Raw genomic sequence first — 14,076 nt, 5'->3', positions numbered from 1 at the left:
CCATGGTACTACAAACCTCTTAAGTATCTAGTAAGGTAAAGTCACTTCTGATTTAATTAAGTATAGAGCCTCCAAATACTCTGAGCACTGGGACACTCTGAGGGTCTCTCTTTTTTTCTCCAGGCAATGGGGTTAAGTTACTTGTCCAAAGTCTCTCAGCTAAGTGAGTATTACATGTTTGAGAGCAGATTTGAACTCAGATCCTCCTGACTCCAGGCCAGGTGCTCTATCCACTTTGCCAATTAGCTGCCCATCTCTTAAGAACTTTACAATTGATTGTAAGGTAGGGGAGACACTGGTACAGGACTGCTCAGTATCGGATGTCCTCATCATGGAAAGTGCTGTGCTCTATGAGCAGGACAGAATTAAAGTAGGGAACCCAAGACACATAAGTTCAGAGTAAACATCCCAACTTTTTACCTGGACTATTTGTGCATGACCTGAGGTAGAGCATTGTGAGTGCATATTGGTGTGAATAGCCACAGTGGATCTTTATCATTGTGGGTGATTTTTCTGTAATTTGTCTCAAACATAGTAATGTAATTTTTGTCTTCAATAGAAGGACAAGAACCAACCAGACCCATGTCCTCTAAGTACAATCTTTTCAACTGTATTTAATCCATTAACTATCCTAAGAGAAATTCAACTCTCAAGAGTTACAAGTGTTGTCTTCCCTTATAGAGTTGTATTCAATTTAATACTCTTAACTAACATTTTTTTCCCCTCTTTCTGTTTACCTTTTTATGCATCTCTTGAATCTGTATATGAAGGTTGAATTCTCTGTTCAGGTCTAGTATTTTGATAGGAAATTTTGAAAGTTCTCTATTTTGTTGGTCATTCATCTTTCCCCCCTTACAGAATATGCTGGATTTTGCAGGGTAGTAAATTCTTGGTTTTAATCCAAGGACTTTGTCCTCCCAAATACCATATTCCAGGCCCTCCAGTCCTTTTAATAGTATAGTTGATAAATCCTATGTAAGTCTGATTGTGCTTCCTTTGCATTTGTATTTAAATTTTTTCTTTTTGGCTACTTGCAGTACTTTTCTCCTTTTTAAGAATTCTGGAATGTGCCTATGATAATCCTTGGACTTTTTATACTGGGGTCTCTTTCTGGAGGAGTTCAGTATATTCTTTCAGTGACTATTTTGTTTTCTTGATCTAGCAGATTGTTTATGTGAAATTGCTTTAGAAATTCATTTGTTGTTTATTAACCTGTGGAAGATGAAATTATCTTTAATAGAGTAGTTGATTTATTTGAGATTTGGACTCATTTGATTCGATATTCAAGTTATACTGAACAGATTTCAGTGTATTTTAAAGAATCGAGATGTTGATAAAAGGGATAAAAATTGTCAGAGTGAGATAAGAATTAGTCATTTATAATTTGCTATATAATATTGATAAATATAATGTCATTACATTTTATGCTATAAGGATATACTTTTAATACTTAATTCATTAGTAGTGTCTTAAAATTTCATTTGAATCCATCAAGAACTTTAGCATTGTAATTCAATATGTAAGACAATGAAGATAGAAAGATTAAAAAAAAGTCACAATCCTTACCCTCGTACAACTTACAGACTATTTTAGTTGGTAATATATGGGTTTCAGTAATTTTGATAGTTATTACATATGATACCTAATCATTTAATATCTTTCATTTTGCTATTATTGTTATGGTGGTTATACTCAGTCAGCTTCTGAATGTATGTTTGATCTGTCTTAAATAACCTTGATTAGATTTCAGTGAAATAAGAATTGGATGTACATTGATTTCCTAATAATAATAGGAAACTTTTGAAGGTCAAATCTGTTTTGAGTCTTTGAAGATGAAGCTTAGATGAAATTCTTAATAGAGCTTTGGGTATTTTATAGCAGAAGTAAGATTAAATTTCTTCCATTAACAAAATAAATTTATTGATTTTTTTTTAACCTTACTCAAGTTTTTTAATATACTTTTCTCTCTCTCCTTAACAATAAAGAATAACAATAAGAGGTGATAAAAGTTGAATAGGATCAATCGACATATCAGCCAAAAATTTGGCATTAAATGCAGTGTTTTGTTCCTCCCCATTTCTACAAAGATCTGGAGGAAGGTATCTCTTCTTTGGGGTCAAGCTTTAACAGCACTCGATTTTGATTAGTTGATTATTTTTAATGTTATGGCCACTGTCCATATTGTTTCCTGCTTCACTTTGCCTCACTTCATATAAGTCTTCTGATGCTTCTTTATGGTAGTTTTATTCATAGTTTTTTACAAGACAGTAGTATTCAATTATAAGACTATTTGTTAATATCTTGATGGCCAGATAATTTATTTTCTATTATTTGATATCACAAAATAGCTGCTCTGATAATTTAGATATATGATATGCCTTTTTTTTGTCATTGACCTCTTTGGGGTCAAGCAGTATGAACATTTTAATAACTATTTCCATAATTGTAGATTTTTCCTCAGAATGTTTGCAGCTTCACCAACAGTGTATTAGTGTTTTGATAGTTCCTCAATCATTGCTTATGTCCATCATTTTTTTCAATTTCATGGCCTAGAAGAGATAGATAGATAGATAGGAGAGAGAGAGAGAGAGAGAGAGAGAGAGAGAGAGAGAGAGAGAGAGAGAGTGTTTGTGTTCCCGAGGGTGAGCTGATGTCCACAAGGGTGTGGGAAGGCAACAGATATAGAAATGAGATGGCATAGAAACTGAGGAGAATAAATTTTCGGGAGGGTAGGAGTTAAAATTGAACCACATGATTTGGGAAACTGAATCATTTCTCATATGTAGTGCTGCTTTTTTGTAAGATTATTTCTCTCACAGATGATATTTAAGTAGAGCAGAAAAAGGATCCCTGCAAGATCTATATAGTCAGTAACAGAAGCTTATTTGTAGGAGATTAAATCTGGTTCTTCAGAAACTTTTAAATCACTTATGCTAAACAAGTTAAAGAATAAAGGTATAGATCAAGAATAAGAGAATAAAATTTCAAAAAAAGACTGGAAAGGAAAGGAATTTGTGAAGAGCAGAATGCAAACAGATATGTCTTAGCAAAAGTTATATTAAAAATTAAACTAATAAATGTGTAAAGCAGAGGGCAGGAAAAGAGGGAAAATTTGAAATCACCATTTAATTGAGGGAAAACAGAAGAGGGGAAAGGGAAGTAAATGAAAGAAAAATTAATCAAGAATTTAAGGAAAACTCCTAAAATGAGAATTGACAATTAAGATCAAGGATCAATGTTGGGGGTGATGTGAGCCTGAGGCAATAATTGTATCTTAGTATTTTAAACAAATCCAGCCCTTTTCCCCCCTTTAAAGCTTTTTTTCTTTACTGTAGTATGTAGTAAGGTAGATTTGAACACCACTACGTGATAGATTGATTATGTTCTACTTTCCATAAAGTGTAATTTGAATTTCATTTTGGAGGATTTAGATAGACTACATTGGGAGCTAGTATTTCATATCACAAATCCCAAAGATGGCTAGACAGTTACAATTTAGTCTCAGTAGATAAAGTGATTTGACAGAATGTCATAAGAAGATGAGGATATGACCAAAGGCTAAAAGGAGATGACATCTTGAAACCATTCTATCTGAAATTATAGTTTATCTGATTACAAAGTTTGTAAATCAGAAAATATCTTGAATTTCTGTTTCACTTTCTTGGTGTGTCTGCTTGTTTTTCCTCATTGTACTTTTTTTCTCAATTATTTCTCTTTGCTAGATAAATAAATCAGTATGAAAAGTAACAATAGTAGCATTTAGGGCTTAAATTTTAGATTTTTTTTCTTCAAAATTTTTTTGATTTTAGTTCTAGTTGCCAAAGACTATCTAGAAGTCTTTAAGTGAACAGAAATTTTAAAATCTATATTGTGTAATTTGACCTTTCAATTTCAAAGACAGTTATTGCCTAATAATAGTTTTAACCTATAAATTTTTTTCTCTCAGAAGCTAAATATCTTACCAGTTTATTTCACCTGACATGTTTGTAGATCAGCTAACACATAGTATTAAATAAAATTACATGACAGTATTTTTCTCATAACTTTTGAAAATCATGGATCCTTTTCATCAAAAAATACCCCAAATTTTGGAATGTTAATTGGGGGATTCATTTAAATGTTTTTTAGCATAAAGTTGTAGAGTGTAAGACCTAGAATAAAGGAGTCCTAATTCAAATTCTGTCTTACACAAATATTGACTTTTATACTCTGGGAAAGTCTGTTAACCTCTTTCATTTCTTCATCTAAAAAATGAAGATTTAAAAATAGCACTTACCATGTAGAGTTGTTGGGAATGTTGCTGGAAAAGAGGGATAACTCTGGTTAGTTGAGTGAAGAAATCACAGAACTCCCTGACGCTGGGAGGAAAGAGTCTTAGACTTTAATTTATAGGTTGCACATAAGTTTCACAGGTTATTATAAAAGTCCATAAATTACCAAAAGTTCACAAAATGGGTTTTTTGGAGAAGTAGCAAGAAAGTGAGTTACTTAGAGGAAAGACTGCTGAGCCTGTTGAGGGAAAGAAGGCAGGAAACCACTGATCTGTAATGATGGAGAACGATCACATGGAAATCTAGTTTAGGTAGTTTAATATGAGGTAAGAGATGACTGAGGAAGAAAAGCATAGAGGACCGACATGGGTCCAGCAGCATGGAACTTGGATCCAATTTGAAGAATCCAACTTGAAAAAAGGGAGAGGAAAGGGTAGGGGGCAGCCTCACTGGAAGCCTCACAGCAAAGACCTTGAAGAGGAAGTGATGATTCCTTAAGTATGGGAGGAGCAAGGGCAGTGCTAGAGGAGTGGTTATTACCTGATGAAAGGCAGCAGTCACTGTGCAAGAGGAGCATTCAATACCACCATGCATGCAAGTTCCTTCTTCAAAGACTGACCATGGTTAGGCTTACTTTTATGTCCATAGTGGCTTAGGAAATAAAGTTCGTGAAGAACCTACACAGAAGGAGAATACCCCCACAATACAGGAAACTTACAAGATTTGTTTCCATTATGAAAGGCTTACATTTCTCTGTTCCCTAGAGTTCCCTTGCTTTGGAAGAATGAAACGAAATGACATTAACAAAGTGTTTTCCAAACCTTCAAATAGTATATAAATAAACCCTTATTATTGTTGTTCCTAAAATACCAGTTTTTGAAGGATCAAAATTTATTGTTTATTGCACATATTGTTTACTGCAAAGCCCTTTTCATTTCCAAAGTTTTTAAGGTAATGTTAATTTAGTCATCAGTATAACTTGTAGATAAGTAAAGAGAGGATTGTTAATAGGTAAGGTTAAAAGAAATATAATTGAAAAGTCCTATAAAGTAGTCTGTTAATTTGAAAAAAATGACTTGACTAGGATATGCTACCATTATTTTTTGAAACTCATCTAACTATTTTTTAGGAATTAATTTTCACTCTTACAAACCAGATTCTTGGGCACTCCATTTTTTAATATTTATTTCCTTGTTCCAGTTTCAGTGCCCTGTATTTTTGTTTTTCATCCTGTTACAAGATGGACTGAAACAGCATTTGTAGTTAACATTTTGGATAGTGAGATAATAAGTGACTAAAACACAGTTTTAGGTGGAAGTGCAGTCTTCATGAACCATACTGTTCTTTTCTGCCTATCATTTGATAGCACAAGGCTTTGTAAGTTAGAAAAATAATTGAACCCAAGAGAATAATTATGTGTGTGTGTGTGTGTGTGTGTGTGTGTATGTGTATGCAAGCTAAGTCCAATGGCTAGCTATTAAATCCATAACTAAAATAATTTTTCTCAGTATATCACTCAGACTTTTTTGGTTTCATTGATAGGTATGAAGAAGTTCAAAGTAACTTTCTTTTTCTGCTCAAGGACTCAAGTAGAAGACAAAAGCAATCTTAAAAATTTTAGTAAATGATATTCCAAAGAAATGGCATTAATGAGTATATTTAGGCAGTGTTATATTTCAAACACAGTTGTTGATAAAGCTTTTAAAAGTATTCATCAGTGTTTCATTTGCATTTGAAACTGTATTTTACAGCTGCATCAACAAATGGAACTTCTGATTATTAAAAATTATTAATAGCAAATACATTCCCCCCCATGCAGTGTGATTAAGTGACTTACCCAAGGACACACAGCTAAGTAAAGTATTAAGTGACTGAGGTCTGATTTGAATTAGGCTCTCTTGTCTCCAGGGCAAGGTTCTTTGTCTACTGGACCACCTAGCTGCCCCATATCAAATACATTCTAAAATATAATATTTTAAATTGCTTTATTTATTGCAGAGCAATGATATTGGCTTACATTTTTATTTAGTTATCCTTTAAAATATCAGATTATATAAACAAATTAAAATTAGCTTAGATTCAAGCAGTAATTCATAGTGTCATTCTGACTTAATGCTGATGAAGTCTTATCTGTGTCACAAGAAAAAAAATTGCTTGTGTTCCTTGATTATTCCATTTTACTGTATTAGTTTGACTTGAAACAATATTTTGGTAGATTTAATAAAATTATTCATTGATACTTGACAGGATATCTGCTAGTTCTTGATAAAATTTAGATTTTTGAGCTTTTGAGAGTTGGTATAAAGGGTAAGAGAGAAGGGATATTAAAATATTTATTTGGATTTCTTTGTTGTGTTTAAAAATCAAGGACATCCATGAACTTTAAGAAGTGTAATCAGACTAGAGAATTGAGAATAGATTTCTATGACCAAGAATCATTATTGTAGAAAAATTAAATTTTCACCAACTTGTGTCCAACCTAAGCTTTTAATTTAAACCCTTGTAATTGGCATTGTAAATTTCTTAGGGTTTAGGCCAATTAAGAGTGATACAGATGTAAGAAAAATCTTACCTTATCAGTTTTCTTCATATGATATTGATTATTAAATTTTATATTCTCTTTTTTTGTCCTATGTAGTTAATGTCTGTCCTCTTACATAATAATCTAAATTTAATATTGACTTTAGATAATTACATTGAATTTTAAGGAAAAGTAATTTGAGTTACTCAAACCCTCCAGCTTTCGTTGTAATACACGATTCTCTACTTCATCTGTTAAGCATTGCATAGTCAGCATATGGCTGTTCTTTTCCTATTTAAGCTGTTTTCTCTTGAGAAAGAATAATTCCCTTTAGACCAGCCAGACATCTGCTGGCTTTCTTACCAAAAGAACCACGGAAGAGAGATCTTTCCTGTCAGACCTTTTTTAAAGAGAAAAAAAAGAAAATTTTAAAACATCAAGAGACTTACTATGGGCGTTGTCTTATTAATCAAAGACTAAATGTAAGTGGACTTCTGAGGTATTTTCTTGCTAATGGGACTTTGTTTATACTGGTCACTATCATAAGCAAGCCATCTTTGCAAATATTTTGAAAGAAAATTTTTTTACCTTATATGTTGATTTAATTTTAAAGTGTTTAATAAAATAATGCAAACTTCAGTTTTTAATATAGTTTCAGTGTATATATACTCTTTTGGACAGTGTAGAGAGTAATAAAAAATGAACCAATACTATTATCATAAGTAAATATAGTTTTATTAGTAGATAGTAGTATTATGTTTGACTAACTGGAGGAATGTGCTTGGGGAAAAGTTGTTAACTAGAGTGATTTTGGTTTTCTACAGATAGTCCAGTATAAAATTTACCATGCTTTTCCCATAATTGTAATGAATATAAATAATCTAGGATGTGCTTTGACTGTCATCTTTTCTGTTTTTTTCTTACTATATGACCAGATCACTTTTTTTCCATAAATTTCTACTAATAGGAAATATAGCCAGCCTGTTTATACTTACTATTGTAAGCTCTAAAAATTTATGGTTAAAGTAAAAAAGAAAATATGGTTTAGAAATTTAGGTTATGAAACCTATAGGTAGAGGCCATTATGGTAATGACCACACTGAACATAGACAGAGAGAGAGAGAGAGAGAGAGAGAGAGAATTTAACCATAAACAAAGGATAAGAGATATCATTAACCTCCTTTGAGACCTGTCTATGAGATTGCAAAGATCACCATCCTTATACAGTATTATCTGTTGTATTTTCATTTCTTACTGGATTTGAAGGCTGAGGGTAGGACAAATTTTCCAGTTTTTCTCATCATTTGTCTTCCTGAGTTTGTAATTAAATGAGGAGACAACATTCCATTAATTACCACAAAAAGAAACCTGACTTTTCATCAGGAATATAGTTTGAAATACTTAGTAAACATTCTCAACATGTAGATTAACTTTGTCCATTATTTTCAGCTGAAGTTTGATCCTCTAGAGAGACATTTTGCTTCATTAGAAGAATATTGATGTTAGAAGAAATGAGTCTGTTTGGAAGCAGCCATTGAATTCAAAGGTCCTTAGGATCATTTTTGGGAAAAAAGTTTGACTTGGAGAAGAGAATACTTAGAAGACAGAGCTATCTTTAAATATTTGAAGGATTCTCACATAGGAATAATTAGATTATAGAACCAAGAGCAGTAGGAAGAATAGGTGAAAAATGACAAATTCAAATTGGAAGTGAGGAAAAACTTAAAAGCAATTGAGAAGTAAAATGGGTTTCATTTAGCTTGTGAGAAATCTAAACAAAAATTGGAAGAGGAATGCTTGTTCAGCTCCTGTTTGGAGAGTCCACTGATGTTACCTCTGAAATTTTTGCAGCTAATGCCTCTATGGAGATGCTTGGGAATAAGGGAAAAGAAGTATATAGAATGAAAAGAAGTGTTGTAGAGAGTTCTGTTCCATTAGGTAGAGCATTTCAGTCAATGATATGATAGCTCCTTTGAAATACAAATACTGAAGCATTTGGTTTATTATTATCCCAGAGTTTGAGCTACAAAATCTTCAGATTATGCTTTCACCAAAGCATTTCTACGGCTGTTTTTCACTTTATTATCTTAAAAAGGTGCTGGGAAAGCAGTAGATAAAAGTCAAAGAATATGAACAGGTACTTTCAGAAGAAAAAGATCAAAGCTATTTTATAATCCTGAAAAAAAAGTTCTGTCAATAATAATTATATGAATGCAAATTAAAACAGCTCTGAGGTACCACCTCACACCAATCAGATTGACTCACATAACAGAAAAGGAAAATAATAAATACTAAAGAGGATGTGGGAAAATAATGAATGCACTGTGCGCACTGTGAACTGGACCAGAACAGTTTGATCCAGAAATACTACTCTTAAGTCTGTACCCCAAAGAGACAGAGGGAAAAGGATTTATATGTATAAAAATGCTTAGAACTTTTTGTAGTGGTAAAGAATTGGAAACTGGGGGCAGCTAGGTGGCGTAGTGGATAAAGCACTGGCCTTGGAGTCAGGCGTACCTGGGTTCAAGTCCGGTCTCAGACACTTAACAATTACCTAGCTGTGTGGCCTTGGGCAAGCCACTTAGCACCATTTGCCTTGCAAAAACCTAAAAAAGAAAAAAAAAAGAATTGGAAACCGATGGTATGTCTATCAACTGAATAGTTTCTGAATAAGTTGTGGTGTGTGATTATGATGGAATATTCTTGTGCTATATAAGAAAAGATGAAGGAGATGATTTCAGAAAAAACCTGAAAAAATATATGAGCTGATAAAAAGTGAAGTGAGATGAATAAGGAAAACACTGTGCCCTAGTATTAGCAAAATTGTAATAATAATCAATTGCTAATGGCTTCACTATTTTAATCAACATAGTGATCGAGGCAAATCCCAAAGGATACATGGTGATCCACTCCAGAGATAGAACTAATGAATCCTGAGTCCAGATTGAAGCACTTTTTGAAACACTTTTTTCCTTGCTTTTGTGAGGGTTTGGGGGGAGGGAGGGACAACATGGCTAATGTGAGTTATCTGTAATAGGTATTGTATTTCTTTTCAGTGGTTGGGTGGGGAGAGGGTGGAAGCATGGAGAAAATTTGGAGCTGAATATAAAAATTAAAAGTAAAATTGAAAAAAAGTTTTTGGAGTAGGGTAATTGTAGGATTGATAGTAGGATGTAAAGATTGAGAAGAGCAGGTCCCCCAAAAACTCCCTATAAAAGTTTTAAAAATTGTACCAAAAGGAGCAACAATAAAAAAAACCAAAGAAAAATAGCCATAAACTTTTCCATCTAATTGGCAAAAACTTTGAGTGGAAGTAAGCCCTTAGTAGAAGAAAAGCAATGTATACCAATATCTTGGACAGGTGTTAGACCAACACCCAGAAAGCATAGGGTCTAGGCAATTCCATCTAACACATTGGGAAATAGAGCCACAGGCAGTACCTAAATATTTGAAAACTTATATGAACTAATGCAAAATGAAGTAAACAGAACAAAGAAAATCGTATATAAACTTTACAAAAGCTACTAGCAAACAAATCATGGAAAACATAGAACATTTTATTTAAAATGACAACAGTTAAATACTCTGCCAAAATTTATGAGATGCAGCTAAAGTAGTCCTTAAGGAAAATATTAAAATTAATAAACATTTAGTACAGAAGAAAAAGAGCAGATCAATTTAGTACATAACTAAAAATAACCAAAAAAACCTAGAAAGCAACCCATTAAGGAATTCAATAAATTACTAAATTAAAGCTTCTGAAAAGTAATAAATTATAATTTTTATCACATTCATGAAAAAAAGTGAGTTTAAAATTATATACTTAAATATATTTGAATTTCATGTTCCCTTGTCTTGCTTCTATCCTCCATTTGTAGGCAATCTAAAAAAGGAAAATATTCTTTTTATTGCCAGAATGGTTGAGTAAGCATCAGAATCAGAGCAGATAATATTTCCATTATATTCTTTCATGCTCAAGGACTTTGAAGATAAATATTGTGGGAAAATGTTCAACAATAATTTTTCTCTAATTTCTAATACCTTTACTGGCACATTTTGGTGAATAGACACACAGCTTTGTAGCAAGGATTAAATAACAGTCAATTCACTTCTATTCTATATAACAACAACAATAACTGGAATGTACTAAAAATTAGTTGATAAACAAACTTGACCCAAATATTTGATGACATGACTTTGAGGTTAAAGGTTTCATAATCAATCACTGGTCCCCTGAGCCAATTTCTTTTTTTTTCTTGTAAAGTAGAATATATATATATATATATATATATATATATATATATATATATATACACACACACATATACATACACACACGCACACACGCAATACCATAAGGTACTGTGATTGTTATTTAATAGTAATTGAAGGGTGGATATGAAGCCACTTGAAAGGGTAGATATGAAACTTCTTGGGACTTTCTAAGAATCATTTTAGACTTTTCCTTGATTATAAAAGGCTAACTTTTTTGATTTTCTTACAAAGATCAATTTTATTACTTCTCATAGCAGTTACTATAAGTTCTTTCCCTTTTCTATGTCCCTAGTTTATTTAGTAATTAATGTCCAGAAGTCTTTCCATAATTTGAATAAACTCAGTATCAATTTTATTAAAGTCTTGAAAAGTCAAAAGAATGTAAACTTTGTTGATATCTAATCTAGACTGTCCAAATTATTAATTAAGCATAGAAATTAACATTGCTATTATTTACAGTTAATTATTTAGTGTTTTAATGTAGGTCGCTATTATTACTGTGATGAATGAAAAGTCTGAGAACAGTTTCTGGGTAGTTTATTATTACTTTATTATAGCTAGCAAATAATAAAATGATGGTCATTGACTCTCTTCTAAAACAAAGTTGCTCCTTAGAGAACATGCAGTACTTAAAAACCTTTGGAAAAGGGAGTGTACCTAAGGGAGAAAATCGACTTTTATTTGGTTCAAAATCTATGAAGGGGCGAACATATTAATTAGGAGGTCTGCAAAAAGCTCCTGCTGAGAATGTGAGAGATACTAAGTCTCAACTGCCTTCTGTAATTTGGACAAAAGAATCCCTCTCAATTCAAACTATACTGATTGGCTTCCCTTTCATAAACTGGGTAATTCTAAATTCTAATGGAAGGTCCCAAGGACTGAGCTTTATTTCCTAAGGGCAAGATTTTGCTTAGACTGGATCCTATTTGTAAGGTCCTCTAGTGGGTGAGGTTCCAATCCAGATTGAAAAGCATTGGGCAGCTAGGTGGCGTAGTGGATAGAACACTGGTCCTGGAGTCAGGAGGACCTGAGTTCAAATTCAGACTCAAACGCTTAATTACCTAGCTGTGTTTGACTGTGGGCAAATCACTTAACCCCACTGCCTAAAACTTAAAAAAAAAAAGATGGAAAAGCATTGTACCATGCAGGTTTAGGCCATCTCATTTATCAATGAGGCTGAATAACGGCAGAGGTTGGCTTCTGAATGAGGAAATAGGGAGGGAAAACTTCAATCTTATTTTGATAGTTGGATATTAATATAAAAGAAAAATAATCATTTTTCTCATTACTCAAGGTTTCTGGAGATGAGAAGATAAAAATTCATAGGAACTTGCTGGGGGTGGCTATGTGGTGCAGTGAATAGAGTACTGGCCCTGGAGTCAGGAGTACCTGAGTTCATATCAGGCCTCAGACACTTAATAATTACCCAGCGTTGTGGCCTTGGGCAAGCCACTTAACCTTTGCCTTGCAAAAACTTAAAAATGAAAAACAAACCAAAAAAATCTCATTTGCTAATAACAATAATGAAAAAAGGCAGTTGAGAAGGCACCAGTCAATACAGAACAGCCTACCTGCTTCCTTTCTCATTTCTTTAAATATTTGTAATAATGAGAATGATCTATGCATATATCCTTGGTGAAAATGAGAGAAAACAGGTGGATTTTCACATATGATGTTCTTCTGTTGGATTCAAAGGTGTTGAGAATATAAAATTGCTTGAAGTTTTTTTAAAGCATTTAAAAATTTTTCTTAAAAATATAGACTTAAAGGTGGTCCTCCAGCAAAAGTGTTGTTATTATTGTTTACGCTGTGTCTGACTCTGTGTAACCCCATTGGCACAGCTGCTGGAGGAGTTTATTATTTCCTTCTCCAGTTAATTTTACTGATGAGAAACTGAGATACACAGGGTGAACTTAACTTGCTCAGGATCACACAGTTAGTAAATGACTGAGATTGGATTTGAACTTGGGTCTTCATGACTCTAAGGCTAGTGTTTAATAACTTGCATCCCCTTTCTACCCTATTCATGTATTTAGATGATGCACAATTCCTTGATAAGATTAGATTAAAAAAGGTAACTTTATTCAAGCATCATGAAACAAGAGAAAAGGTGTTTTGTATGATCATGGAGCACTTCCAGTGTGTGTCCAAATTGAAAAGGAATTTTGGAAAGTTATTTTAGGAACTTCTCACATCTGGCATTCTGTTGTTTGTAGCATTCCACAGAATGATATTGAGCATTTCCTAATTGAGATCCAAGAACAATCAAATAGACTTCTATATACATGAAGAAAAGATCATGTGCATGAAGGCTCTCAGTTTTCCACATCATTCTGTACAGTTTGAAAGGAAGGGAGCATGAATTAAAAAGGGGTGGGGGAGAAAAAGATATAACAATGTCAGATTTTACATTTTTGGGCTTAAAAATCACCAAAGATCATAACTATAACCATGAAATTAACATTCCCTGTAAGGAAAGCTATGGCAAATCTGGACATCAGTCTAAAAAGCAGAGATATCACCTTGGTGACAAAGGACTATATGGTCAAAGTGTGATTTTTTTTCCTTTTTTTTTTAGTTTATTTTCACATTACTATAATATTATTGTAAAAGTAAGTTAAATTCTCCCTCCTCCTACAAAGATAAACTTCAAGAAAAATAAAGTGATAAATATGTATACTTTAGTCTGTGTTTAGATATCATTGGGATGGATCACATTCTTGGTCCATCAGAAAAGTTGATTCAATATTCCCTCCCCCACCCCATTGCAATTATATTTCTCTCCATCCTATTCCTCACCATTCCCATCTATTCTGTTTTTTCTCTCCTTTCTCCCTGTCGCTCCTGAAAAGATTACTCTCTCCCATGATCTTCCCTATCCTCTTCTATCACTTCACCCCCTTCCTCTGTCCCCTTTCTCCCATCCCTTTCCTCTCCTATTTTCCTCTAGGGAAAGATAGATTTCTTTCAAATCAATACACCCTATTGAGTGTTTGTTATTTCCTCTCA

General features: G+C 33.0%; 1 protein-coding gene across 7 annotated transcripts in view; it reads left to right on the top strand.

Moving 5' to 3' along the window:
- ROBO1 (roundabout guidance receptor 1) overlaps positions 1-14,076 on the top strand; it is a 587,021-nt gene that overhangs the window by 251,349 nt on the left and 321,596 nt on the right. The gene's annotated exons all lie outside the window — the stretch shown is intronic.

Source organism: Macrotis lagotis, chromosome 6 (genome assembly GCF_037893015.1).
Source record: "Macrotis lagotis isolate mMagLag1 chromosome 6, bilby.v1.9.chrom.fasta, whole genome shotgun sequence".
In the NCBI taxonomy this organism is placed as follows: Eukaryota; Metazoa; Chordata; class Mammalia; order Peramelemorphia; family Peramelidae; genus Macrotis; species Macrotis lagotis.
This window is presented reverse-complemented; position numbering and strand designations above follow the sequence as displayed.